General features: G+C 38.7%; 1 protein-coding gene and 1 long non-coding RNA gene across 4 annotated transcripts in view; both read right to left on the minus strand.

Annotated features, from left to right (window-relative positions):
• The window catches only part of KCNIP4 (potassium voltage-gated channel interacting protein 4), a 1,326,525-nt gene that overhangs the window by 477,916 nt on the left and 821,926 nt on the right, over nt 1-26,683 (minus strand). The gene's annotated exons all lie outside the window — the stretch shown is intronic.
• LOC132345491 (uncharacterized) overlaps nt 1-26,683 on the minus strand; it is a 51,236-nt gene continuing 24,553 nt past the window's right edge. The window contains exon 2 of the long non-coding RNA XR_009494849.1: nt 1-26,683. This exon is cut by the window's right edge and continues 12,229 nt beyond it. This is a non-coding gene — a long non-coding RNA (uncharacterized lncRNA).

A 26,683-nucleotide genomic window follows, 5' to 3' on the forward strand; every position in this document is an offset into this window, starting at 1 on the left:
TTAAGGTATGTACTTCAATTAGCAAGTGAGGCATCTTTGTTGTCATGAAAAATGTGAGCTTTTTTATGGTTAAGTTCAATAGCCGATGCTATCATCTACATTTCTTTGAGATTTAACTAAAAGACACATTCATTGCTGCAACCTAATGAGTATTCTTTTCTTAGTAACACTTTCTTCTCCTTTATCTTTTGAAATTCAGTGCATGCATCAATTCATCAGAAAGCCTCTCTGGGCTCCTTACATCAGTAGAGGGCTCCTTACATCTGTTGGCGGGGAGGGGATGCTCCTCCTCTGCTCGCCTGAACTCCACACACGCTCTGGTCATTACAAGTCACCACGATCTTCCATCTCCTCAGTTCTTGGAGGACCAAGGCCTAATGTTGGCACATTTCTGCAGGCAAGGTGCTGTGTCAGAGACTAGGAGTAGAAGATGAGCAAGAGGGGAGTCTCTCCTTGAGGGGATTCCATTTAATAGGAAATGCGGAAAAGTAAAGTAACAATTATAACTCAAGGGTTAAAGTTTATGAGCAGGGTATCTTCAAAGTATGAGGAATAGACTAGTGAGAAATCACTTCACAGTGGTGAGGAATTCACAAAGATTAATCATCCACACTAGCTGTTCGTAAGTGATATTGTAAGAGATAACCCCAGGTATAATTCTGATATGCAGTTATTAATTCATAATAAAAATAATACTATAGCAGCCACAAATGCAGCTAATAGATTTATACTGCAATGTGTCCTTGTTGTTTATATGGCCATTTGTTATCACTGGATGTAGCAGCAATTTAATTTGACTCAATACTTTCTAAGCACTGCATATTTGTAACAGAGTGTGCTAACTTCTGTGAAGAATACGAAGTAGAGTAAATCTGTCTTCCTGGAGAGAGTGAAGAGGAGAAATTTATTCTGCCTCTAGACCCTGCCTACATGCCAGGCACTGTTATTAGGTGCTCTTTCTATACCAGAGTATTACATTTTCATCAACAACCCAGAAAAAAACTATTATTGCTCCCATTTTAGAGATTAGAAAACTGAGGACCAGAGAGGTTGAATAATTTGCTGCATGTCACACAGCTGATAATCAGTGTTCAAAATCGAGTCCTTTTACCCTATGCCTTGCTTTTTTTCCTGTCTATAATACATTGTTTCCAAAACTATCCAATTCAAGAAGATAAAGTCCATTTTTAATATCCCTATTAAATATCCCTATTTAATATCCTAGGATCAAGAACAAACAAGAAAAATGATATTTAAAAGGGGGAATCAGTTAAAGACTTCCTGGAGAAGGTTCCAAGGAATCTTCATAATTTCTGATATAATGAAGTGAGATGCAGACTATCTAACAAAAGAATAGATAGTATCTACCCTTCTGGTAAATCTCATACAGAAATACAAATAATAATAACTATTTTGAATACCTGTTATGAATTTTAATGATAATATTAATGATCAACATTCACTGAGTGATTTCTGCCCATCAGGCAGGCAAGAAGATACATTACCTTATATACTCCTCCCTACAACCTATGAAGTGAGTTTATTGTATCTTATTTAATATCCCAGAAAACTGAGGTGTAGAATTTAAATAACTTGCCCAAGTCTCACAGCTAAATAGGTTGCAGAGCTGACATTCAAAACCCACACTCTTAGTATTGTGTTGCATGATCTGCCATTCATAATTGGAAAGTGCTCAACCCAGTTCCAGAACCACAATAAATGCTCAATAATAATTATACAGGCTGCTATCACTTATCAGTCAGCTTATTTCCGAAGACATATAGTGAGACTACCAAGAATGACTTTAGGGAAGCCTTCATGGTGTTTAGTGCTGTGGTGGTTGGAGGTATGTATGCACAGGAAAGTTGTGAGCACTAAGTGTGCACGCATCAAGGTCAGAAGGAGTCTGACCTGGGTTTAAGAAGTGATCATTAAACAATAAAGCTTTTGTAGCAGACCAATAACCTAATTACAACCCAACTTTTAAAATGCACGTTTAAAATTCATGTTTCGTAATGAGAGATCATTGAGCTAGACTCGGTAAATGATTGACTTGGAAATTTGTGTGCCTGAGCCTAGCCCTTCAGAGGAAAAATAAATTAACAAATAATAAAGGATTATTAGGATTAATAAATAATAAAGGTTATGGAATGATCCAGAATTGCATAATACAAAATCATTTAATGTTTACTCAGTGTATCTAAAGTAGCTTCTGGCTACTACAACTTTATATAGATTGATTGTGTGATGGGTGGAATTTTCAGTAAGTGAAATTATGTATGCCATGTACAGTCAGCTTAATCTTGATTACCTATATCCTTCACTCCATGACGATGGGGAATTTGTTCAACTGGTTCACTGCTGTCTTCCTAGGTTTCAGAGTAATGCGCAGCATGTAGAAGGCACGCAATGCATATTGCTCATATGAATGAATGCATCAACGAAGAAAAGTGTCTCAGTTTTTATATCCATACTGAAAACCTTGTTCTTTAATAGGGCATTGGCACTTCTAGGAAACTGAGGAAATTTGTGAATTATCTGCTTAGAAAAAGGCACACACACTGCAATGTCTCATACAACTATGATAGAATTCACAGATGTCCTGAGAGCCATGGATTAGACTTCATAGAATCTGGGATAAAATCTGTGTACTATGTCAATGTTTTTCTCACTGAAAATTTAGGGTTTCTGCTATATTTTTTATAATTGATTTTTAAATATCTCAATAAAATATCTCATATATATGTGTGAAAACTAACTCTGATTTACACCCTAGAGAGGTTAATGTTTGAAGTACCCAAATCAAGAGTTCAAATTCCAGAGATGGCCATTGCATATCTTGACAGTGTTTTTAGGTGTCCTGCCCGGAGAAGGCAATGGCACCCCACTCCAGTACTCTTGCCTGGAAAATCCCATGGATGGAGGAGCCTGGTGGGCTGCAGTCCATGGGGTCGCTGGAAGTCGGACACGACTGAGCGACTTCCCTTTCACTTTCATGCTTTGGAGAAGGAAATGGCAGCCCACTCCAGTGTTCTTGCCTGGAGAGTCCCAGGGACGGGGGAGCCTGGTGGGCTGCCGTCTCTGGGGTCGCACAGAGTTGGACACGACTGAAGTGACTTAGCAGCAGCAGTAGCAGTCCTGGAAGCACTTTTTTCATTGACATGATAAATTGGTTTCAAAAATTGTAGTTGGATTGACACCAGCAAATGCTGGTGAATGTAGAACAATGGGAATTTTCATTCACTGCTGGTAGGAATGCAAAAGGGCACAACCACTTTGCAAAACTGTCCAGTAGTTTCTTGCAAAATTAAACTTACTGTTTCTATATGTCAGCAATATTTTCCTTGGTATTTACCTAAAGGGACTGAAAATTTTATGTGTATATGAAAACCTGCACCTAGATGTTTATAGCTGCTTTATTCATAATTGTCAGAACTTGGAAGCAACTAAGATGTCCTTCAGCACATGCGTGGATAAATATAGTATGGTATATCCATCCAATGGAGTGTTATTCAGTGCTGAAAAGAAGTGAGCTAAAAAGAAGTAAAGCCATGAAAAGACAAGGGAAAAACTTTGGTTTTAAAATTAGAACACTGGTGACTTTCAAGAAAAAACAAAACAGAATGGTGAAGTGGAAATTTTTGGAATAAGTAATGATAAAAACTTACTGAATGTTTGTTTTATGTAAAATGTTATGCAATAAACTCAAAAGGTTTTGTTGAAAAAAAATACAGTATTTGACAGACTTTCTAAGTTTAAACAATGTTTGAGTTGGAGATTCTTGCAACTGCCTAAGAAGATATTATGGCAAAATACTGTCCAAGAATGATGAGGCTAAAACAAGTTATTAATTATTTGTCTGGTTTTTAATTCTTTCATTCACTTCTTACTGTCCAGTATATTCATTCTTCTTTTGGTAAAACAGTAGGAAGTTCTCCCTTTAAGTAAGTACTCTTCCCCAATTTTCACTATCAGTTAGTAGATGACACCACCATCAACTCTAGGTATGGGTCCAAATTAAGTTAGGACAATTGATATAATGTTCCAGAGACAATAACTGATTCATGAAGCAGGGTATGGCTCAACTCAAGTCAATGAAAATAAGGTTCAGGAACTGTGTTAGCCTTTTAGGGAATTGTTTGCTTTTTTGCAGATGACAGTAATAGGTGAGGTCCTAACTAAGCCCTCTTGCTGCTACTTGAGACTAAACCTAGAATAGCCAGGAAGGCAAACTGGTTATAGAATAAATCAGACTGGAAGGCATAGAAAAGAAGGAAATCAGGACTCAGGTGTGATAACATCTTAACTGGTAGATTAAGCCTCACCTGAAGCTTTACTTTTAGATCATTGCCAAAAGTTTAGAAGTATTTCTGAATGAGTTAATACATTCCCATTACTATTTTTACTGGAATCATGTGAATTTTATAAACTTGCCTTTCAAAAAAGTCCTAATGGAGAAGTCTCTAGTAGCTTGTAAAAAAAAGGCAGAGATGTAAGTTTATGAATGCAGAGAATGGGCTAAATCTAGAAAGACTGAAACCGGAAACAAAGGCTCTTCAGAGGTACTTTATTTAGCTAGAGCTTGGGCTCTTAAATAATTAATTCTTTATTCCTCTGTGCTCTAGAAGCTGGTTTCTTAGACTCCAGTTGACACTGATGTCATCCAACCCTGTATTAGAACTCATTGTTCAAATGTTTCTTTTTTCCAACTAGATTTGTAAAAGGAAAACTTTCCAGCCCTTGCTGAATGCCTGTCACATAGTAAATACTTATAGATAGCATTATGTTGACTTCTTGAGCACGGAGGGGTGTGGTGAGAGCATTATTTGGCAGATTACTTTGGCAGCAGTGGGTTGAAAAGACTGGGATGGGTTAAGGAGGAACAGAGAGGGAGCCCAATTAGGTATGCATTTCAGTACGCCAGGGGAGAATGCATAAGGGCTCCGAGCAATAAATCATCAAAATGTTAAGATCTAAGTCTAGACAGCCATATGAATAAAATGGACAAAGCCACACAGACAAATGTTCAGTATTTTTTATCCTGTTCTCTTTTATTCATATAAAGTTCTTAAAACCGTTGCCCATGGTAACATTCAGTGGAGAACTGACCGGCATTTGGAGGCATCTATCAGATCAAACATTGATGAAAGAGCCTGTTTCCTTTTTCTACCCAGTCAATTGTTCTAAATATAGACTAGGATGTTTCTCAGAGCAATAGCAGTGGCTAGAACTGGATTCCAGTAAGGCAGTGTCATTCCCATACACAAAATATAAGCAAGCTTGAAATTAACGAGTATAATCTGAAAAGGTTAAATATTTAGAACATTCCAAGTATTTTCCAATTTTTGTATTTTAGAGTGTTGACTTGGCACTTTCTGACATGGTAGCATGATGCTGAATAATAAGAGGAATTTGTAATCTAAGGAAGTACTGGTTGTAGAGAAAACTTTAATGCATTTGAACGAGAGACACTGTCTTCTAGAACAAACTTCAGAAACAGGTCTGGCATCCATTTCACAGTCGATTGAGGAAACTTTCTACGGATTCAATCTTAAAGGCCAACACACACACCACTCCTTTCATAAAACACTGTTTCTTTCATTTTTCTAATTTAAAGTAATAGTTCATCATTTAGAAAATTAAGAGAAGAAACAGAAAGAATGATGGAACTACCCCATGATTTAATCTCTTACCAGAGCCACTATCAATACCCTTTTAAAATCATGTCAAATATTGGATGAACACACTATATACTTTTTTCGTCATTTGGGTTTTTGTTTAAATGCTACTTCCTTAGAGAAGTCCTCCTTGAACTCTAATTTGTAATTTTCTTCTTCTCTGTCTTTCCTGTTTGTTTCCATAGTTCACTGTTTTTTGCTTTGTGATTATGTATATGTCAGTACCAGTACTGCACATGAGCTTAGGATCATAGATGTTTTGTGCAGTATCATATGCCCAACATGAGGCAAATTCTTGGCATATAGCACACACTCAGATAAAATATATGTTTAAATGTTTTCAGGTACTATGGTTCAGTAGTTTACAGCAGTATCTTCTGCAGCCACACTTAGGCATGGACCCTGCTGTGGAAGACAGAATACTATATGTCAATTTACACAGTGAAAGGAAGTTTACAGGTATGACTAAATTACTTATCATGAGATGGGATAATAATCCTGGATTATTCAGTGGGCTCAATGGAAGCAACAGCAGCAACAGGTGACATGATGACAGAAACCCAAAGAGAGAGAGATTGGAGGGTGCTCTGCTACTACTGGCTTTGAAGTTGGAGAAGAAAACCATAAGCCAAGGATTGTAGGTAGCTTCTAAAATCTAGAAAGGACAAGGAAACATATTCTTCCTGGAGCCTCCATAAGGAAACAGCCCTGCCAGACGTCTAAGTCATCTTAGGTGTCTGATCTCCTGAACTATATATAAGAGAATAAATGTATTGTTTTGTGCGTGCCTGCTAAGTTGCTTCAGTTGGGTCTGACTCTTTGTGACCCTATGGACTATAGCCTGCCAGGCTTCTCTGTTCATGGGGATTCTCCAGGCAAGAAGAGTGGAGTGGGTCGCCATGCCCTCCTCCAGGGGAACTTCCTGACCCAGGGATCAAACCTGTGTCTTTTATGTCTCCTGCATTGGCAGAGGGGTTCTTTACCACCAGTGCCGCCTCAAGTCACTCTTTTTATGGTCATTTGATTCATCAGCTGTGGGAAACCAATCTGCCCACTCTGCAGGAAAAAGAAAAAGTCTCAGACAAGTTAATCATCATCTCTAGACCTCACTTTCCTAGTCTGTAAAATGGAAAACAAAGCAGAACCTGCCTCACAGAACAGTTTAATTCTGTAGATATATACAGAACATGGAGAGCAGTACTTGGCATGTCCTATGGCTTCACCAAATATTAACCGTTGGGAAAGTACAAATGACCAAGCAAATGCAATGAATATTACTGATCCCTTTCTTATTTTTACATTTGCAAATACAATCTATTGGTGATACATTTCCCAGAATTACTTAGTTGACCAAAATCAGGTATGAATATGTCCTTTCTTTTTATAAGTTTTCAATTTTGCTGTTGGGTTAGCTTACTTGCTGGGAGAAGGGACAGTCCCTAGACGTCTTTATTCTCTGGTTTATATTTAGGTGCCTATTAGGTTATCTATATCTCCCCCCACCTCTCTCTTTCTCTCTCTCTGTCTCTCAGACTTGCCTTTCAGTTGCCTTGTCCTCAGTTTTAAAGATCTCCCTAGGCCTTTATAGTCATGCCTTAGTAATTGGTCTTGTCTTAGTTTGTGCTGCCATAACAAAATACCACAGACTGGATGGATTAATCAACGTAAATTTCTGACAGTTCTGGAGGTGAGGAAATCCAAAACCAAAGTGCAGAAAGTTTGAGTGTCTTTTGGAAAGCCTGCTTCTTGTGGAGATTCACCTTTTCCCTGCGGCTCACATGACTTGATTGTGGTGCTTGCAGGAAGATAGAGGGAGAGGTGTCATATCTCCTCCTCTTTTATAAGGACATTTACCCCGCCATGAGGATCCTACCCTCACAATCTAATACGAACCTAATTACCTCCCCAAAGCACCACCTCCAACTACCATTATAGTGGGTGCCAGTGCTTCAACATATGTATTTGGGGGACACAAGCAACATTCAGCATATAACACCTTTCCTGATTCTATAGAAGCTCCAGAGGACATCGATGCCCTGACCACTGTATCCTCTTCAGGTTACTAGATTCTCACAGTACTATCCCAGTTTTCACTTGTATTTGGGTTCTAACCACCAGCTCAGCATAATACAATCATAACAGGGAAGATCTTTTTTCCCATCATTGTAGTTAAACACAGGACTTAGGGGATGTGTTGTGTTTGGGATCTGGCCCCATAACTTCTTTTTGGCCACAAGGAAAGTGGCCATATGCCCCTGATCTTTATCTGGGACAGTTCTAATTTATAACTATTGATCTAGAATAATTATTTATTTTTTTAAGTTTTGGTTTAATGGCTGTGAGGCATGTGGAATCTTAGCTCCCTGACCTGGAATCAAACCCACACCCCCTGCACTGGAAGGTGAAGTCTTAGCCACTGAACTGCCAGGAAGTTCCCCTGCCAGAATAATTCATAACAATGCCCCCTTTTTACTCTGGAAAGTGTCCTGGTTTGTACAATAAATTGCATGCTCACTCTGACTGGGTCTTTTGATGAGTCAAAATCTCTGAGGATTTATTCCTCATCTATAAAACGCAATGACACTATCCCCCCTCATAGACTGCCGGATAGACCATGTAACGTGACTGATGATCATGGCATACAATACATACTCCCTCTGGGTTAGTTTCTTTCCTTTTCAATAATGACTGAGCACCTTTTAAAACCAAGGCAAGAAATGCAATCAGACCGGGGTCCACTGATTAATTAGGTTTGAAAGAAGGTATTTAAAAATAGCATTTTTCTGGAGATAGAGACACAGGCTTAGTTAACTTGCAAATGGCCTAATGATAGGAAGGACCATCAAAGTAAAAAAAAAAAATCAGAAACAGAAAAGATCTTATTCATCATCAAGTCTAATCTTCCCTCTTATATACTGAAAACTCCCTGCAGGACTATCTGTTAATTATTGTCAGTGGTTAACATTTGTAGATTTCATACCATGTCTAGAACATCACGTCAGCCACCTTACAATTGTTACCTTGAATGATCTTTATAAAAACTCTAGGAGGTAGGTACTATGAACACCTCACTGTGAAGATGAGATTTGCATATTCATGTAGTCAAAATCCAGTCTCTTGCCTTCTAATGTACTTTTGGTGGCCATGTGGACTTTTGGTGAAACAATTAAAATCCTAAAATTTGCATCTGGGAAGCAGAGAGCTCAAAATGTCAAAAATTTCTAAATAATTTACAGGTGTTTCTTCATTGTAAAGGTAGCTTTATTTTATGAACTTTATTCTGCAAATGTTAAATCCTGTTTGTTAGCGGTTCTGTCCTTAACCATCATGGAATGCTATAGTATCTTGAAACACAGTGAGGTCCTCCAAGTTCCTGGGGAGTAGCAAAAACCACACAGAAATTTTTTTCCAACCATCAACTGATTTCAACGTTTGGGAGTTTTGTTGTTTTAACCAATGGTAAAATCATGATGTGATAACTGAATAGTTGACAGAGAAGCACTGAAGCATACTAGAAATTGTTCAGGGTCTTGCAGATAGGAAAACTTCATTCTGCTTTATCTGAAATAATTCATTATGTAAGCTTGAACTAGTTATTTTATTACTTTGTGAGTTAATTACCTTTCTACAAAATAGAAGCTTAGCTAGACTGTCACTATCATCCTTTCAAGTTTGACCAGGCTCTCTGGTCAGACCAGATTCTCTGAAATATGGCCTAGATTCCATGCAAACTGTTACTTTGGCAACACAGCCTGGTGCTTAGAACGAGTTCAGGGCATTCAGAAGGATTCGATTTTGTATTTTGCAGATGGAAACTAATTGAAATTCTGTAGGTAGATCAAGTGAAACAACGAAAGCATGCACAGACACCTGTAGCAGACCCTGAGCCCAGAACGACTTCAGTCTGTCCACAGGACCACACATGTTGCTGTGCGCCGAGTAATCATCTGTCTTTCTTCAGGAAAGTCATCACCAAAAGCAGAGATTTGTTGGGTCAAGGACACTAGGCTGCTTATTTTGGGATGAATCATGTTCAGGACCTTGGAAACTGGAGCACTTTTCCCATTCTGCACTAATAGATGTTTAACTTGATCCAGAGCAGAGGCAACAGTCTCAGAAGGAAAGCGTGTTCATCAGTCGGATCTCACTGTGCCCTGCGATTCTGAGGACAGTTTCAGCCTCTCCTCTCTGTTCCCATCTTTGGCCCATTCTTTTCCAAGGGTTTCTTCCCCAAAGTTTGAAGCACACACAACTGGTCAAACTTTTCTAGCTCCTTTTCACTGCTCTTTTTTGCCAGGAGCCAGCATGAGGAACTCTGCCTGTGGCAAAGGTCATGAGAAAGGAGGCTCGGCACACGCAAAGGTGGGATTGAGCCTCAGGAGTCCTCCTGGAAATTCTCGAGCATCTACCCCCAAAACCAGAGTCTGCCTATTTTACGGCTTTGTGCTCTCACCTACACCTCTGACTTTACGGGGGCTGTCCCCCACCACCTCTCTCTGACAAAGAGTTAACTTACAGCTCCAGTTAATAGTAATTCCTGGGCATGACAGGAGTGTTTCAATCTACAAACTCCTCTGAAGGTTTTCTAGCCTGCCTGACAGGTTTGTGCGGCCACATGTGATTGTTCACAGCCTCCCAACCATGAGAGGCACGAGATGCTTTAAACCTTCTAAAAACAGATTCTTTTGAAAAGTTAGGAAATTATTAGTGTAGTATAGTGGGCTGATTAAAAATTTTATTGGTGAAGGGTTTTTCATTTGTTGAGCCAATGTTTGCTGCTAAGTCTCCACATCCCCTGCCCTTATACACATTGATGAATATATAGAAGAAATAAGTATTAACCTTTGATATTAATCACGTTAGACCTTAGGCTAAGCAGATTCTTTCCTTAATTAAAACCCACTGCACCTTCACCCTATAGGAATGTAACTTTATCTGGTGCCTTCGGAAGGTGGTGTCTGTTTTAAGAATAATCACTCCTGGAGAAATAAGTGTTCTGGTTGACTGACCGCTGTCACAAGGAGAGGGTCATAAATTGTCAGCAGGCCCCCTGGCCAGAAGATGATGTAACACCCCTAAGACCTTTGTATACATCTGTATGAAGCACCTGATTTTGATAAAAGTCAGGACTTCTGACCCCACGTGACTTTTGTATTACATCTATGTGTATAAAAGTGGACCCTGGAAAATAAAGAATGGGATCAGTTCCTGGAAAGACTGGTCTCCTCATGTCCTTCTTTCTCTCACTTTCTGGCTGAATTCCCATCTGGAGCATGGAGGATCGTCAAGCCTACTAATTATGCCTGGGCTTCTAAGATCTGACCGGGGAGGCCTTAGTGTCTCCTCTCCTTTGGGAGAATGGAAGGATGCCTGCGGCCTACTTCGGTGATGCAAATTTCTTGTCTTGAAATTTTATTGGCTTTCCACGTAAACCAAGTTACTCAGCCTCTTTTCTCCACTAAATTTTCTCGCTGAGCTATCCTTATTCAACCATTCTTTATATCTTTAATTCTATCATATCCTGATCGCCGAAGCCGTCCCCCCTTCGAATTCCCTGGATCCACATGGGCTGGACCCCAGCACTTTTTCTTTCTGTGGCATCTTATGAGAACTATCTCTTGCTTACTTATATTTTTGTATTTGAATTTATCACTACTTATGTTTTGATAAAATTAAAAGACACTTGCTCCTTGGAAGGAAAGCTATTACAAACCTAGACAGGATATTAAAAAGCAAAGACATCACTTTGCTGGCAAAGGTCGACAGAGTCGAAACTATGGTTCTTCCAGTAGTCATGTATGGATGTGTGAGCTGGACTATAAGAATGTCCATCGTTGAATAACTGATGCTTTCAAACTGTGGCAAATATACTTGAGAGTCCCTTGGACTGCAGGGAGATGAAAGCATTCATAATCCTAAAGGAAATCAACCCTGAATATTCATTGGAAGGATTGATACTGAAGCTGAAGGTCGAATACTTTGACCACCTGATCTGAAAAGCTGACTCATTGGAAAAGACCCTGAGGCTGGGAAAGGTTGAGGGCGGGAGGAGAAGGGGGCCACAGAGGATGAGATGGTTGGAGAGCATCACTAACGCAGTGGACATGAGTTTGAGCAAACTCTGTGAGATAGTGAAGGACAGGGAAACCTGGCATGCTGCAGTTCATGGGGTCACAAAGAGTCAGGCACAACTTAGCAATGAACAACAACAATTGTCTGTGTCTATTTGTGTCTCCTAAGTTTCATTTCTATAACTTCTACCCCACACAATCAACCTGGACCTGCTCTCTCAACAGGAAAAAACGATTAACTAGCTATCAAGATCAATTCCATTCTATTTATTGATGATGTGTGTTGTGCTTTCACTCATGCTTGAAAACTGAGGTTTACAAAGGATGCAAACATATTGCTTCTTCTCCACTGAACTGGCAAGCTACTGGAGAAATGGACAGATAAATTATGCTTTATTTCAGTGAAGTTGGTTTTACAAAACAAGAGCTTCTCAAACAGCCTATGGCAAAGGATCAGTTTTTGTTTTGTTTTCCCCAGTCCATAGTATACAGATACAGTATTAAAATACAAAACAATAGTTATGGATATTGTGACAATATCAGATTGCCACCAGTTTCTATAAGTTTGTGCTCAGTTTCTGTATTTTATCCTTGCAAATGGGCAGCTAATAGTTTACAAAATAGCCTTCTCCCACAGACTACAGTTTGTATAGCATTTAGTTAGAAAAGCTGAAAGAAAATACTGTTGGAATACAGATGAGTGTGCAGTTCATCCTGGCTAGGGCATGGGAACAGTCTCACAGAATCACTGGGATCCACTTTCTAGTTCTCTTCTTCCTCCCTCTTTGCTTTTTAAAGACCAATGAGTACATCTGTCTTACAAGTCCAGTTTCCCTTTACTTTTTTCTAGATCTTGTAATGTCTACCTTTAAAATGACTCTTCTGCTCTTCATTTATAACAATTTTCCCCTGCCCCTCATCCAGAACCATCCTATTCCTCAGCAGTGTGCCATCTTTACACTCTACATTGACTCCCTCATGTGCTTCTTCTGTATATGTCTACAGATTTGGGCAGTTAGGGTTCACAAAAGCAGACAGAGCTCTGAACACACCCTTCTTCCCTTATACTCCTGTAACATCTCTCTGTACTGTCACTTAAATCCTCTGTGATCTAGCTCTCATCTAATTTCCAGTTGTTTTCATCACAACTATCTAATTATGTTTGCAGCCCTGCATCACAGCTGAATTATTTACTGGTTTTCAATGGATCCTAGATGTATACATCTTCATGCCCTCAATCATGTTTTCTTTTCCCTTCTGCCTTAAAGTTCTCCTACCTTTCATGATTCCCCAGTAGCCCCACCTGCCCCACCAGACCACCTCCACAAGAAAGAGCTATTCCTCAATGCTTAGCTTGATTCCCACACCTATCCTGAAATCTCCAGAGACTGTACTACAGTTAGTTAGAATAAAGGCCCAATTTGCTAATTTTCTGATGTATTCCATTTTGCTTTCTTTCTGGTATTAAAGACTGTCTCCTCAAAATATGGTGATATGCAGGCACATCACCCATCATCCACGCAAGCTTGCCAAGGGCAGAATTTATACCTTGATCACTCTCAAATAGGGACCTACAACTGTGCCTTGGTTTGTCCCTGTGTCAATTATTTACTTATTCATTTGTCTACATGGAATTTTCTGAACCATCTCAGCCTTCCATGAATGCACAGTGTATCGGGAGAAAGCAGATACATTAACAGGTAATTACCATGCTATTTGGTAAATGCAAAGAGAATGTTTTGCACTGAGCAATATAGTAGACGGAGAGGGGATGTCCAGTTCAGGATAAAGATAAGAACAGTGTCTGGGGAATCATTCTTTAGGAAGTATCATGTGAGATGAGAAAAAAAAAAAAAAGCCCAAAGGAAACATGCAGGAAGGGGCCCAGAGGGAAGTATCCAGTCTGAAAGGACAGCCTGGACAAAGGTTCTAAGGAAGGAAACAGCTATATAATGTACACAGGAAGTAAAAACAAGAAATCTATAGAGAATGAAGCTTAAGAGGGGTGGCTACTCAGGAAGCGGGCACATAAAATTTACAAGTGTAAAGAAGCAAAACACTTCTTGCAAACAAAACTGTTTGATAAGCCAACATAAACACTAACAATATTGAAAAGTAAATGATGACTGATCTATAATGCTAATATTCAAAAAATCGATTTCATGTACTGATACTTTATACCTCCCTGGGTCGGGAAGATCCCCTGAAGGAGGGTATGGCAATCCACTCCAGTATTTTTGCCTGGAGAATCCCATGGACAGAGGAGCCTGGTAGGCTGTAGTCCTGAGGGTCACAAAGAGTCAGAAACGACTGAAACACCTTAGCATGCACATATGCACTTTACACCTATCTGATTGTTTTTCCCTTTTGATTCTGCTACTTGACACAGTTCCAAGAGTGGAACTGTGGCTTCTTCTCTTGGGCAGCTGAGGTCTACTTGTTGTGCATGGTTAAGAATCATTTAACCAACCATTATTTCAAATAAAACAATCTAGCAACTGTACCAGAATGAATTAAGTCCCACCAAAATTCATGCCCATCTGGACCTTAGAATGTGATCCTATTTGGAAATAGGGTCTTTTAAGATGAAATCAGCTAAGATGAGCTCATACAGGAGCTTCCATGGTGGCTCAGTGGTAAGGAATTGGCCTGCCAATGCAGGAGATGAAAGTTTGATCCCTGGGTCGGGAAGATCCCCTGGAGAGGGAAATGGCAAACTACTCCAGTATTCTTCCCTGGGAAATTCCATAAATAGTGGGGTCTGGCAGGTTACCTCTCCATGGGGTCACAAAAGAGTCAGACATGACTTAGTGACTGAGCATGCTTGCATTTACACACGAGCTCATGCTGGATTGGAATTGACCCCAAATCCATCTGGTGTCCTTACAAGGAGAAAATTTGAAGGCAGAGGTGAACACAGAGAGAAAGAGAAGATAGCCATGTGAAGATGGAAGCAGAAACTGGGGTGATGCAGCCACAAGCAAAGAAATGCCAAGGATTTCCAACAACTGCCAGAAGATAGGAAGCAATGGGAGAACTCTACGTGGGAGTGTTCAGAGAAACCATGACCCTGCTGACACCTTGATTTCAGACTTGTAGCTTACAGAACTCTGAAATAGCAGATTTTTATTGTTTTAGGCCACCCAATTTGTGGTCATTTATTGCAGTAGCCCTAGGAAACTTATATAACAATCTAAATAGATGAGACATACACACTCTTTCTTAGTTTGGCCTAATCTTCTCAGAAATGTCTTCTCCCTTACTGTCCTAGACAATTTCATTTCCACACAGTGTTATGCTGAATTTCACAAACTGATGTATGACCAGATTCTCTTAAAGGTCTATAAATTTATTCTTGCTCTTTGAATGCACTAAAATTTGCTAAATGAATCTCATTTAATTTTAAATAAACTTGAACTTCCTCATATTTTCCATGTACAAAACTTTTAAGTTCCTTGTATAATAGTATCTTTCTCATATAAAGTCACTCCAGGTTCAAAGCATATTTGTTAAATGTTTCTCAAAGTACTATTTCCCAAGGCATATTGTTTATCTAATCAAGGAATGCTACTTATGTAGGAAAAACATCTAAGTCTGTGAATAGGTATGATATGCATTTTACTAGTGTGTAAGCGTTGATAAAGATGAAGGCTCTAGGGTTCCAACATGTCTTGGAAGGGTATCTCAATATTGAGTTGGCTCGGTAAAAAACACTGTTATTACTCCTCTTTCTGATAATGACAGGCAGCCAGTGAGTTCTACTTAAAGGGCTAACCATGTGTATTTACAGGAAGATTTGCAATGATTATACTTCCCCTTAGATGTCTCTGCCCAGACTTGAGAGTGCCACTTGAGCATTCATTTCGTTTGATAAAGATGGGAAGCCATTTGTCGGGAGGTGAGAGAAAGGGTGGCATGGCACTTGAAGCTGCAATAACATCAATAATTTGTGGGATCTCAAGTCTATTTATCTCTAATGTCCAAACCTTGTGCACAGATGCCTGACTTTCCCAATTGTGGTCAATGTCAAGACACAGATAAGCGTACGCACTCAATCAAAGGAAAGAAGGAAGCTGCTGATAGACAAGGGCACACATGAAGAATATGAGCAAGTTAATGATGTTTTCCTCAATGAGGGGAAATTACCTGTTCGTTACCCCAATGCTTGCATTTGACAAGGGGACCTTGATTCACTGCTGCTGATAAATTGCTTGGTAGCATGAATACCTCTGTGCTCAGACTCTGTCATCTGTTGGAGATACAGTTTTTGTTCTTTCTCCTGGTAAGCTAAGGTACAAATTCCCTAGCAACTTCAGTGGTGTAAAGCATAAGTGGCACTCTGAGCACAGTATTGTGTGCACAGAAGAGCAATGAGATATACTTGTTGAATTACAAATTTGGACTTACACATATAATGCTTTGATTAAGACTTATTTTAACCTGTTTATAAAACAGTTCTTTATCCATGACTATATTATAGATAAATAAGGAAGAATTTAAAAAAAAAGAATTGGGTAACAAGAATTGGTTATAACAACTGGCTACTGGGCGTATGTCTAACAGTCAATGTATATATAAACTTAAAAATTATTTCCTATATATCATTCAATAGTTTTTATGTCTATTTATTTGAATTAAAGATATTTTATTCATTAAATTATTATTGAGAACTTACTATGTCTTAGGCACAGCTGAAGATCTGGGGTTTAATTCATTGTTGAAGGAATAGTAGAAGAATTTAACTAGTTCACTCATTCATTTATATATTCACTCATCCATACATTCACTCATGAACATTCTCAAGAGTACACATCCTCTGCAAAGCATTGTGTTAAGAGTTATTACTTATCTTCATGGAAACTCCCCATTCTAGTATAGAAGGTGGATAAAAAAATAATTGCTTGAAATGCAATGTGTGTTATATATATACACATATATATGTATTATATATTGTATATACCTATATATATGTAATGTATGTTGCATATATATATGTATATATGAATACATGAGGTTTGGTGATAGAGATAATGAGGTGGTCACTTAGCTTAGGAGGAACGATGTAGGGATGAGTGAAAGGGGCAGATGAGGCAGAGAGCTTACTGAGGAGGAAGCACTTAATCCAGAATTTGAAAGTTGATTAGATTTTTGCTAGAACATCTGAGAAAAAAGGCATTCCAGGGAGGGGTGAGGGGATGTGAGAAGTGAAAGAGGGAAAGGAAACAGAAAATTGTGGTATGTTATCACTGATAGGAAGGTATGAGCCTAACAGGTGTGGGAAACAGAAAGAGAGAGAGAGAGAAGAGTCAAGTAAATTGAAGACTAAAAATGTTCCTTGAGTTTGGGATTTAGAAAGTCACTGGTGACATGATAAAAGCTATTTCTGTGAAATGAGGGCAACGATGCTGGATTATAATTAGTTGTAAGACTGCCCCAGGAGACCAGGCGTTAGCTCATGACGCCTGAACACAGATGGTGCCTAGTAAATATTTCCTGACTATTGAATGGATACATTCATAATATTTTAATATAAATACAAGAAAGAAAACAGTACAAGGCTTTGGGAAAGAGGGTCATGATTTGAGGGAGAATCAAAAGTATATTTATAGACTCATTGACAGGGAAGAAGCAGAGACTCAAGATTCAGAAAAGAGAGAGATGAATACCAGAGAACAAAGCCCAGTGGAAGAAGGGGAGACAGAAGGAATCAGACGCACTGGAGAGGGTCAGCCTTGAAGCAGAAAGAACAAACTTCCTCTTAGCTCAGTTCATCAAGAAACCTGTATGGGGCACTTCTATGTTGCGGGGACTAGAGTTTCACAAATGTATCCAGAATCATCTTACCTTTTGTCAACGTTGTTCCATCTAATCTGTTAACCTTCAACATTTTTTATTATGATCCACAGAAAGAAACAGATCTTATGCTATGACTCCTGAAACACTCATATACACATAGATAACTTATACAAAAGTTTCACAAAACTTATTCCTAACATATGTTTATATTATGTGTCATGCCCTGAGATAGATTGCATTTTATTCCATTTTATTTAAAAATTTTCTGATTAAGACTACAATACCTATTTCACTGCTGTAAGAATTCTTAACTGTTTTTGTACTCTGGACATCTTTAATAGTCTGCTCGAGCCTGTGGACAACTCAGAAGCATTTTTTTATTATTATTATATAAATAGAAACATATGTGGTTACAAAGAAAATCAATTCTATTTCAATGCAGGTATCAAAACATTAAAATGACATTAACAATGGGTCTAATTACTATAATTTCAAAGTAGTGAAGAACACAAAGAGTATTTGAGATATCTATTATGTGATATGAAAATATTTTAAAGTCTGCTGCTACTGCTGCTGCTAAGTCACTTCAGTCGTGTCCAACCCTGTGCGACCCCATAGACGGCACTGGTTATGAAGTCACAAAAACTACAACTAATAATGTAACTTTGTTGTTTCCTCTTATAACTAAACAAAATGCTAAATTTCTCTTAGGGTTAATGAAAATACAGATGAAATGTCCTTTGTATCCAGTTTCATAGACCCCCTGAGTGTTCTGGCCCACCTACCCCAGGGTAAGATCTTTGTGCTAATAGTGGTTTGAGGTCTGACTCCTGGTTCTCCGCATCACTTCCTACATGCTTATCCTCACACACTCTGCTCTTGGTCATAGCAGTCTCCTCACCTTTTGTTAGGCTCATGGGGCATGCTTTGCCTCAGGGCCTTTGCATTTGCTGTGGCCTCCTCTGGGCTTCCCAGGCGGTGCAGTGGTAAAAAAAAAACCCACCTGCCAATTCAGTAGACACAAGAGATGCGGGTTTGATTTCTGGGTAGGGAAGATGTCCTGGAGTAAGAAATGACAACCTACTCCAGTATTCTTGCCTGGAAAATTACACTGACAGAAGAGCCTGGCGGGCTACAGCACATGGGGTTGCAGAGTCAGACACTGCTGAGCATGCACACATAACCCTGCATGCTCACATAACCCTGCATGCTCACATAACCGAGCACGCACACATAACCCAGCACGCACACATAACCCAGCACGCACACAGAACCCAGCACGCACACATAACTGAGCACTCACACATAACCGAGCACGCTCACATACATGCCTCTATCCACAATGTTCTGCCTAGTGCTCTTCATCTCAGGTCTCTGATCAAATTAGACCTCCTCAGAGATCTCACCCTGACTGAAGGCCCTAGAATGGTGCCCTCACCCTATCAATTCTATATTCCTTTACCCTGTTTTATTTTTCTTTACAGTATTCATTTATTTAGCAGTGTATCATAGAACTATTTGGTTAGTGACACCTCTCTGTAAGTTCTCTGATGCAAGGATTTCATTTTTTTTAATGTTTTTGTGTTGTAAAATGCACATAATATGAAGCATACTATTTTGACCATATTTAACTGTACAGTTCACCGGCATCAAGTATATTCACACCGCTGTGCAACTTTCACCATCAGCAGGAATTTCTTTGGTTTAACCACATCACAGTGTCTGCCATGTAGCAAGTGCTCAGTTAATACTTGTTGAAAAAAATCATCTCGTTAGGCTGATAGGTGCTTAAATATCAGGCATATCCAATGTGCAGGGGGCTCCAAGAGAAGAGAAGGCTCCCAGGGGGAGGTGTTGTCTGGTTACAGTCAATGTCATCAAAGACTGGAGGAAAGGAGAAAATCAAACACTTGGAGAGATGCTTAGGTTTCTATCTAGATAGTCTGAAACCATGTTTATTGAAAATAAATTATTTTTTCAGTCATACATTAATGGCCTTCTTTCAAGACTATTTTTTGCATTTTGTCTTTACTCTCTAAGCTCTGCATTAATTAAGGATTTGAGTAAGAAGCAACTCAAAGTAGGCTTATAGAAATAACACATATGGCAAGGTAAATATCATGCAAGTGTTTGGAAAGATGCATTCCATTAACAAAGAATGGGGCAGGTAGGATCAGCATAGCATTTCTATTGATATAACCATGTTACTTTCCATAAGGAAGATTAATTTTTTATTAAATATAGTACAATGATTTAAATCCATCAAGAGGGAAATGTGACATTTGTCTTAGCCTGCCACTCATTGATTTTACTGACTTTTTCCTTATTCAAATGTTTTTTCTCCTCATGCAAATTTTTATATTAACCAGGCTTGAGATAGGCATGATTTTATGATGATTGAAAGAGTATTTCAAGACAAAATGTCACCAAGTCTTATCTGAAAATGCCAGATCCAGTAAGTTATAGTATCTGATACTGAAATCAGAAATTGACTTTTTTTTTTTGGCCCTGCTGTGCAGCATCCTTGATCTTAGTTCCCTGACTAGGGATCAAACCTGTGCCCCCTGCTGTGGAAGTGCAGAGGTATTTTTGCTTGTTTTTTTTTTTTTGGCTGCATCACCCAGCTTGTGGAATCTATTCCTGGTGGTCCAGCAGTTAAGATTCTGTGCTTCGGCTGCAGAGGGCACAAGTACATCCCTGGTTGAGGAACTAAGATCCCATCTTCCACCTTCCAGGCTGCTGCACAGCTTGGCCAAACAATTAAATAAATAAAATATAAAAGGAAACGGAGTCTTAAACACTGGACCACCATGGAAGTCCAACATAATTTTAGCCTCCAGTTTAGTGAACAAATATTTGATAAATGTCATTTAGTTGGTGCAAATTCCCCTCTACATTATGTCCCTTAGTCCTTCAAGAGCATCCTATAAAGCTATAAAGAAAATGTACATATGTGGTGAAATTACCTGATGCCATATGCAAAACAAAAATAATTAGTAAATAATTTATTATATACTAAAAATAAGAACATTCAAAGGGAGAGAAAAATTCTTTCACTCATTTATCCTGCCAATATTGAGTTCAAAATAGTGCTCTCTGCTGGGCTTGGTGCTGAACATATAAAGGGAACAAGTTAGACAGGTTTATCTTCTTGGCAACAGACAATGAATAAGGAGATAATGACAAGTTCACAAAATCAGTGAGTTTTCAACTACTTACAAGTGTTATGAAGACAATAAGATAGATAACAGGATTTGGTACACATAGATTTTCAAAGTCCCTTAGAGTAAAGGCAATCTAATCTAATTCTTGGCTCTACCAAGCCCTCATACTTCTAAAGAAGCTTCCCAGAGAAGCAAGGAGAATTCCTACATTTCTTTACATATTCAGGCCATCTGTAGCAGACAACAGATCCCATGGAGCAAACATTACTTTCTGAAATCCAGTCTCTACCAGGAAGTTACTCATGCCAATAACATTCCTCACAAGCAGGATTTCCCAAAGGTCATTCACCCCCTTTTGTCTGTTGCTATTGCTTCCCGATGCCTAGCCTCAAGCCCTTTCTATTTACTTAGAGATACCAGGTGTGATATGATCTGTAAGAAAAAGCCTCCTGGCTTCCATGTAAGTCAAGAAGGTACTGGTTAATTACACTGGAGGATAGTATAGCTGAAAGGCAAGAACGGAGGGAATGAAAGGGAAGTGAGTGAATGAAAAATCACTTCCAAGTGGTTGCCACTTCCAAACTACCGTCCCCATTATTCCTCACAGTGCAAGAATGCCACTTCATACATAGCCATTCCTTGAACATTACTGAGACCCTTTTCTCTTAAAAGTGTACATTTGCTTGAATGTAGCAATTTTTCTTGTCAAAGTCTACCCTAAGGATAGAACAAGAGATGTAACCAAATATTTATTCAGGTGATGTTCAATTCATTGTTATTTATAGTATTAAAACACTGAAAGTAAGAATCTAAATAGGTCAAAATAAGGAACTGGTTAGACAAGTTACTGCATACACCTACATATTTATGTGTGTGAAATCCTCCAGAGCTATTACAAATGATATTGCAGAATATTTAATGAGAGTAGGTGTGCATAAGAGCAATTTACATACAGCATATACAGTGTGATCCACATTGTATGTGTGCTCAGAGAAAGATTACTTAGCATATGTATCACCAAAAGTTAATAGCAGTGCAGGCATGGATGTTTAGTTGCTCACTTGTGTCTGACTCTTTGCGACCCCATGGACTGTAGCCCACCAGGTTCCTTTGTCCATGGGATTTCCAGGCAAGAATATTGGAGTGGGTTGCCATTTCCTCCTCCAGGGGATTTTCCTGACCCAGGGATGGAACCCAGTTCTTCTGCATTTCAGGGGGATTCTTTACTGTCTGAGCCATCAGGGAAGCTCTCAATAGTAGTATATTGGGTAATTTTCAAAAATTGAATTATGCTTTCCCAAAGATTTTTCAAAATTTTCTGAAACCAACATGAGTTAGCTTTTATAATCAAGAAAACATGCTACTTTGTCAAAGCCTCTCCTTCTGAGTGGTGAACACCTCTTGAAGAGGCCACAGGTTCATCCTCTGACACTTTCAGGATGTTAGAGTCAAGTCAGAGGTTACAGCTGGGTCTATAGGTGAAAAGTGTACATACTAAAGGCAGAGCAAAGAATGGAGCTTATAGCAAACTTTGGTCTTTGCAGACACATGATCCAGATGTTGTGTGAGGGTCTCTGTTAAGAAATAACAGGAATGAATCAGAATCACAGCGGCCTTGGAAATCAGCTAATGGGGCTTTTATTATACTGTGAGGAAACTGTGCAGCACGTGTCACTCTCTGAGATGGACTCAGGCTTTATGTGTGTTTTGCATTGTTTTGGTTTAAGTTCCACAGTAGGCCTTGAGGTACCAACTAGGGCTGCAGGTACTGAGCTCTAGGTTTCCTACCAGGGATACAATACAAGATGTGGTGCTGTGCATCTAGCCACGAAAACTGCAATGTGTCAATTGGTATCATGGGCAGGATGTAGGGGTGGCTCCCCTACAGTCTCTTATGGTTTTTGGAAGGGACAGAGAAATGTGAAGTGCTCTTCTCAATCTATATCACACATCACAAATACAAACAACTAACATCACTTCCCTGGGTAAGGAAAAATTTTTGCAATTTGTAAATATTTCACTTAGGTGAGAACTTGAGCCAATATTATACTGTTTTTGAGACTCTGTGATATTATCTGTAAAGTGAGGATAATAGTCACTGCCTCACAGATGGGTACAATGAGTGAATGTGTCTATGTATATAAAACACTAAGCAGAGCGTCTAGAATATGTTAGTGCTTATGGTTAGTCATTAGTAGTAGTAGCAGTATTACTGTTATCAGGCCTCCTTGATGGCTCAGCGGTAAAATCCCACCAGCAGTAAGGAGACACAGTGATGCAGGTTCGATCCCTGGGTTGGGAAGATCTCCTGGAGGAGGAAATGGCAACCCACTCTGGTATTCTTGCCTGAAAAATCTCACAGACAGAGGAGCCTGGTAGGCAACAGTCTAAAGGGTAGCCAAGAGTCAGACATGACTGAGTGACTAAGCACAGCACACATTACTGTTATCAACATCAATATTACAGCCTTTACTCTGTGCATTTGTCGCTGTTCTCAGGGTGATTCATAGAACTGTATTTACTGCCTCAGTGTATTTATTCTCTGAACAAAAATAACTACTTCGTAATAGAGACCACTCTTTATAAGATAGTTTTACTAATTTATGGTGACAATCGAAAGTACAATGATGATTTAAAAATAGAGAGCCCGTAGTCATGTCAATGGCACCCCACTCCAGTGCTCTTGCCTGGAAAATCCCATGGACGGAAGAGCCTGGTAGGCTGCAGTCCATGGGGTTGCATAGAGTCGGACATGACTGAGCGACTTCACTTTCACTTTTCACTTTCATGCATTGGAGAAGGAAATGGCAACCCACTCCAGTGTTCTTGCCTGGAGAATCCCAGGGACGGAGGAGCCTGTTGGGCTGCCATCTATGGGGTCGCGCAGAGTCGGACACTACTGAAGCGACTTGGCAGCAGCAGTCATGTCAGGACCTTTCGTTTCAGGACCTATAGAATAGCTTTGCACATGGACAAAACGGATATTTTTACAGAACAAAATCTGTAAAAACAGAGACAGAAACAATGAAAGAAATTTATATTTATGTGGAAATGTCTTTAATTACAATTACTAAGCAAAAGGTATTATACATTAAAGCTGCAAACAAATCTGTGAAGAGTGTAGGTTGGCACCCCGTAATGGGGTCTGTCCCAACGCATCACAGAGTGGTCAGAACCTGCAAGTCTCAGGGTGAGAGTGGGCCATGGAAGTCGTCTGCAAGCTTGTAAGAGCTGTGTATGGAATCATTGCAAGAACTAGAAACTCTCCACCTGTAATTATTTGCCTTAAATATTTTCTGCAATACGAGAAATTACACACAAGCAAAAACAATGAAACCCCTTACTTATTCTGGTCCTTCAGTAACTGGTTTAATAAACCTGTCCATTATCTTGTTATTGTCTGAACATGGAATCACTGATGATTACAAAATCAAAATCAGAACACTGTTCTTTAGAGTGCTTATTGTGTGAATTGCTAGAGGCCTTATTGGTTGGAGAATATCAGTGGTCAGTTTATTGGAGAAAATTACATGTGCCAAGCCCTTCAGGCAAGAAATGTAACTTTTCCTGCAGGATCACTAAATTCATTGAGTTAGGGAGAGCTTTAACGAATTGTAACAAACATGGATGAATTGTTACTGAGGCAACCATTTGCTGAAATGGCTTTCCAGACAAGGGAAAAACAATACTGGCCCATTTAGTTAGCTTAATTATTTTAATAAACAGTTCATTTTAGTTTTCATTCACTTTCTTTAATTATGGAAGATTAACAAATACTGGTGAATAGTTTCTCTCTATACCACTTTCCACCAAAACCAGACTGTGGATAGCTAAAGATCAAAGTCATTCCTCAAATAGCTTCCTCATAAATTGTTCAGTAATTTGAATACTTAATTTTTGCTTTTTGAATAGACAAATGTTTACTAGCCATAATGCTATACCACAATGACATATATCCTATGTTTATACCAGTAGAAAAATATAATTTTGGAAAAAGCCATTTGCAATTGGCTATGGATCTATTCTATTTATAATATTGAATATAAACACAAAAATCCAACAGAGAGGAAAATGTCTTTCCAGTTGAATTCTCTATCAAACTGAGACATAGAATGCTAATTCTGCACCAGTGTTGATGAGTTCAAATTCTAAAAATATTCCTTTTAATGCATCACCAAATACTTAAGTTTGAGGTTAGTTGAAACTATTAGAATATTTTTCAAATTTTAGAATAAATGCTTTATTAAAATGCACATTTAAATGAGACACATCTCCGAGACCTGATTCCTTAAGTTGCTAAGTCCTCAATAACAATAATTAAAGCTTCCATCTCATTACTAATAAAATGAAAAATTGAATATTGTTTATGTACTACTAAAATTAAGATTTATTTTTGAAAAAATCTTGAATATTACTGAATCAAAAGTCAACATAGAATGATACTTTACTTAAATCTATTTCATCTATTACATTTATTTCCAAAATAAAGAGAAAATAGACAAAGTAACAAATTCCTTTCTATCCTGTATGAATAACATTCTAGAGCACTGCTATGTGTGGGGTGAAGATCTGGTCACAAATCTTACATTTATGGCTTACAAGCTATTTGACCTATGACTGCTTTATTTAAGTCAGCCTCCTTTCTTTATTAAATGTGGCCATGAATACTACTTTATTAGTTTTCTGGCAGTTACAATGAGAAGACAAATGTCTTTCTCTTGCCTTTTCTGGGGAATGAGGGGTGGACTGGTTTTCCGGAGATTCATTCTGCTCCCAGGTCCCCATTGACTGCCCTACTATATCACATCTCTTTATTGTACACATCTTATAGAACCAGAAAGAATTATATTTGCTCTTTTGATTCTATTCATCTATTACTTGGATAAACAGATAGGTATCCCAAATTAAAGAAACTCCAAATGTGAGTTCTATGAATGTAGTATTTTCATAGCTTTCATCTTTGCTTTGTTGTATTATTTTTGCTCCTTTCTGTGTATTCCATGTTTTTGCTAGAACTAAGACCTTTTAAAACTAACATCCAAAAAAGATGTCCTTTTCATTATAGGGGACTGGAATGCAAAGTAGGAAGTCAAGAAACACCTGGAGTAACAGGCAAATTTGGCCTTGGAGTACTGAATGAAGCAGGGCAAAGGCTACTAGAGTTTTGCCAAGAGAACACACTGGTCATAGCAAACACCCTCTTCCAACAACACAAGAGAAGACTCTATACATGGACATCACCAGATGGTCAATATCAAAATAAGATTGCTTATATTCTTTGCAGCCAAAGATGGAGACGATCTATACGGTCAGCAAAAACAAGACCAGAAATTGACTGTGGCTCAAATTCAGACTGAAATTGAAGAAAGTAGGGAAACCACTAGACCATTCAGGTATGACCTAAAGCAAATCCCTTATGATTATACAGAGGAAGTGTGAAATAGATTTAAGGGACTAGATCTGATAGAGTGCCTGATGAACTATGGATGGAGGTTTGTGACATTGTACAGTAGACAGGGATCAAGACCATCCCCATGGAAAAGAAATGCAAAAAAGCAAAATGGCTGTCTGAGGAGGCCTTACAAATAGCTGTGAAAGAAGAGAAGTGAAAAGCAAAGGAGAAAAGGAAATATATAAGCATCTGAATGCAGAGTTCCAAAGAAAGAAAAGCAAGGAGAGATAAGAAAGCCTTCCTCAACGATCAATGCAAAGAATTAGAGGAAAACAACAGAATGGGAAAGACTAGAGATCTCTTCAAGAAAATTAGAGATACAAAGGAACATTTCATGCAAAGATGGGCTTGATAAAGGACAGAAATGGTATGGACTTAACTTAATAAACATTTGTTAAGTAGACAAACATAAAATTCCTATAGAACATGTGTGATAAGGTTTTGAGTGAGGAATACTATTTAAAACTAATAACCAGGGTCAGAGGAGAAAAAGTAGATTATGTCAGATTTGGAACTGGAAAT

The sequence above is a fragment of the Bos taurus genome, chromosome 6 (assembly GCF_002263795.3).
Source record: "Bos taurus isolate L1 Dominette 01449 registration number 42190680 breed Hereford chromosome 6, ARS-UCD2.0, whole genome shotgun sequence".
Classification (NCBI taxonomy): Eukaryota; Metazoa; Chordata; class Mammalia; order Artiodactyla; family Bovidae; genus Bos; species Bos taurus.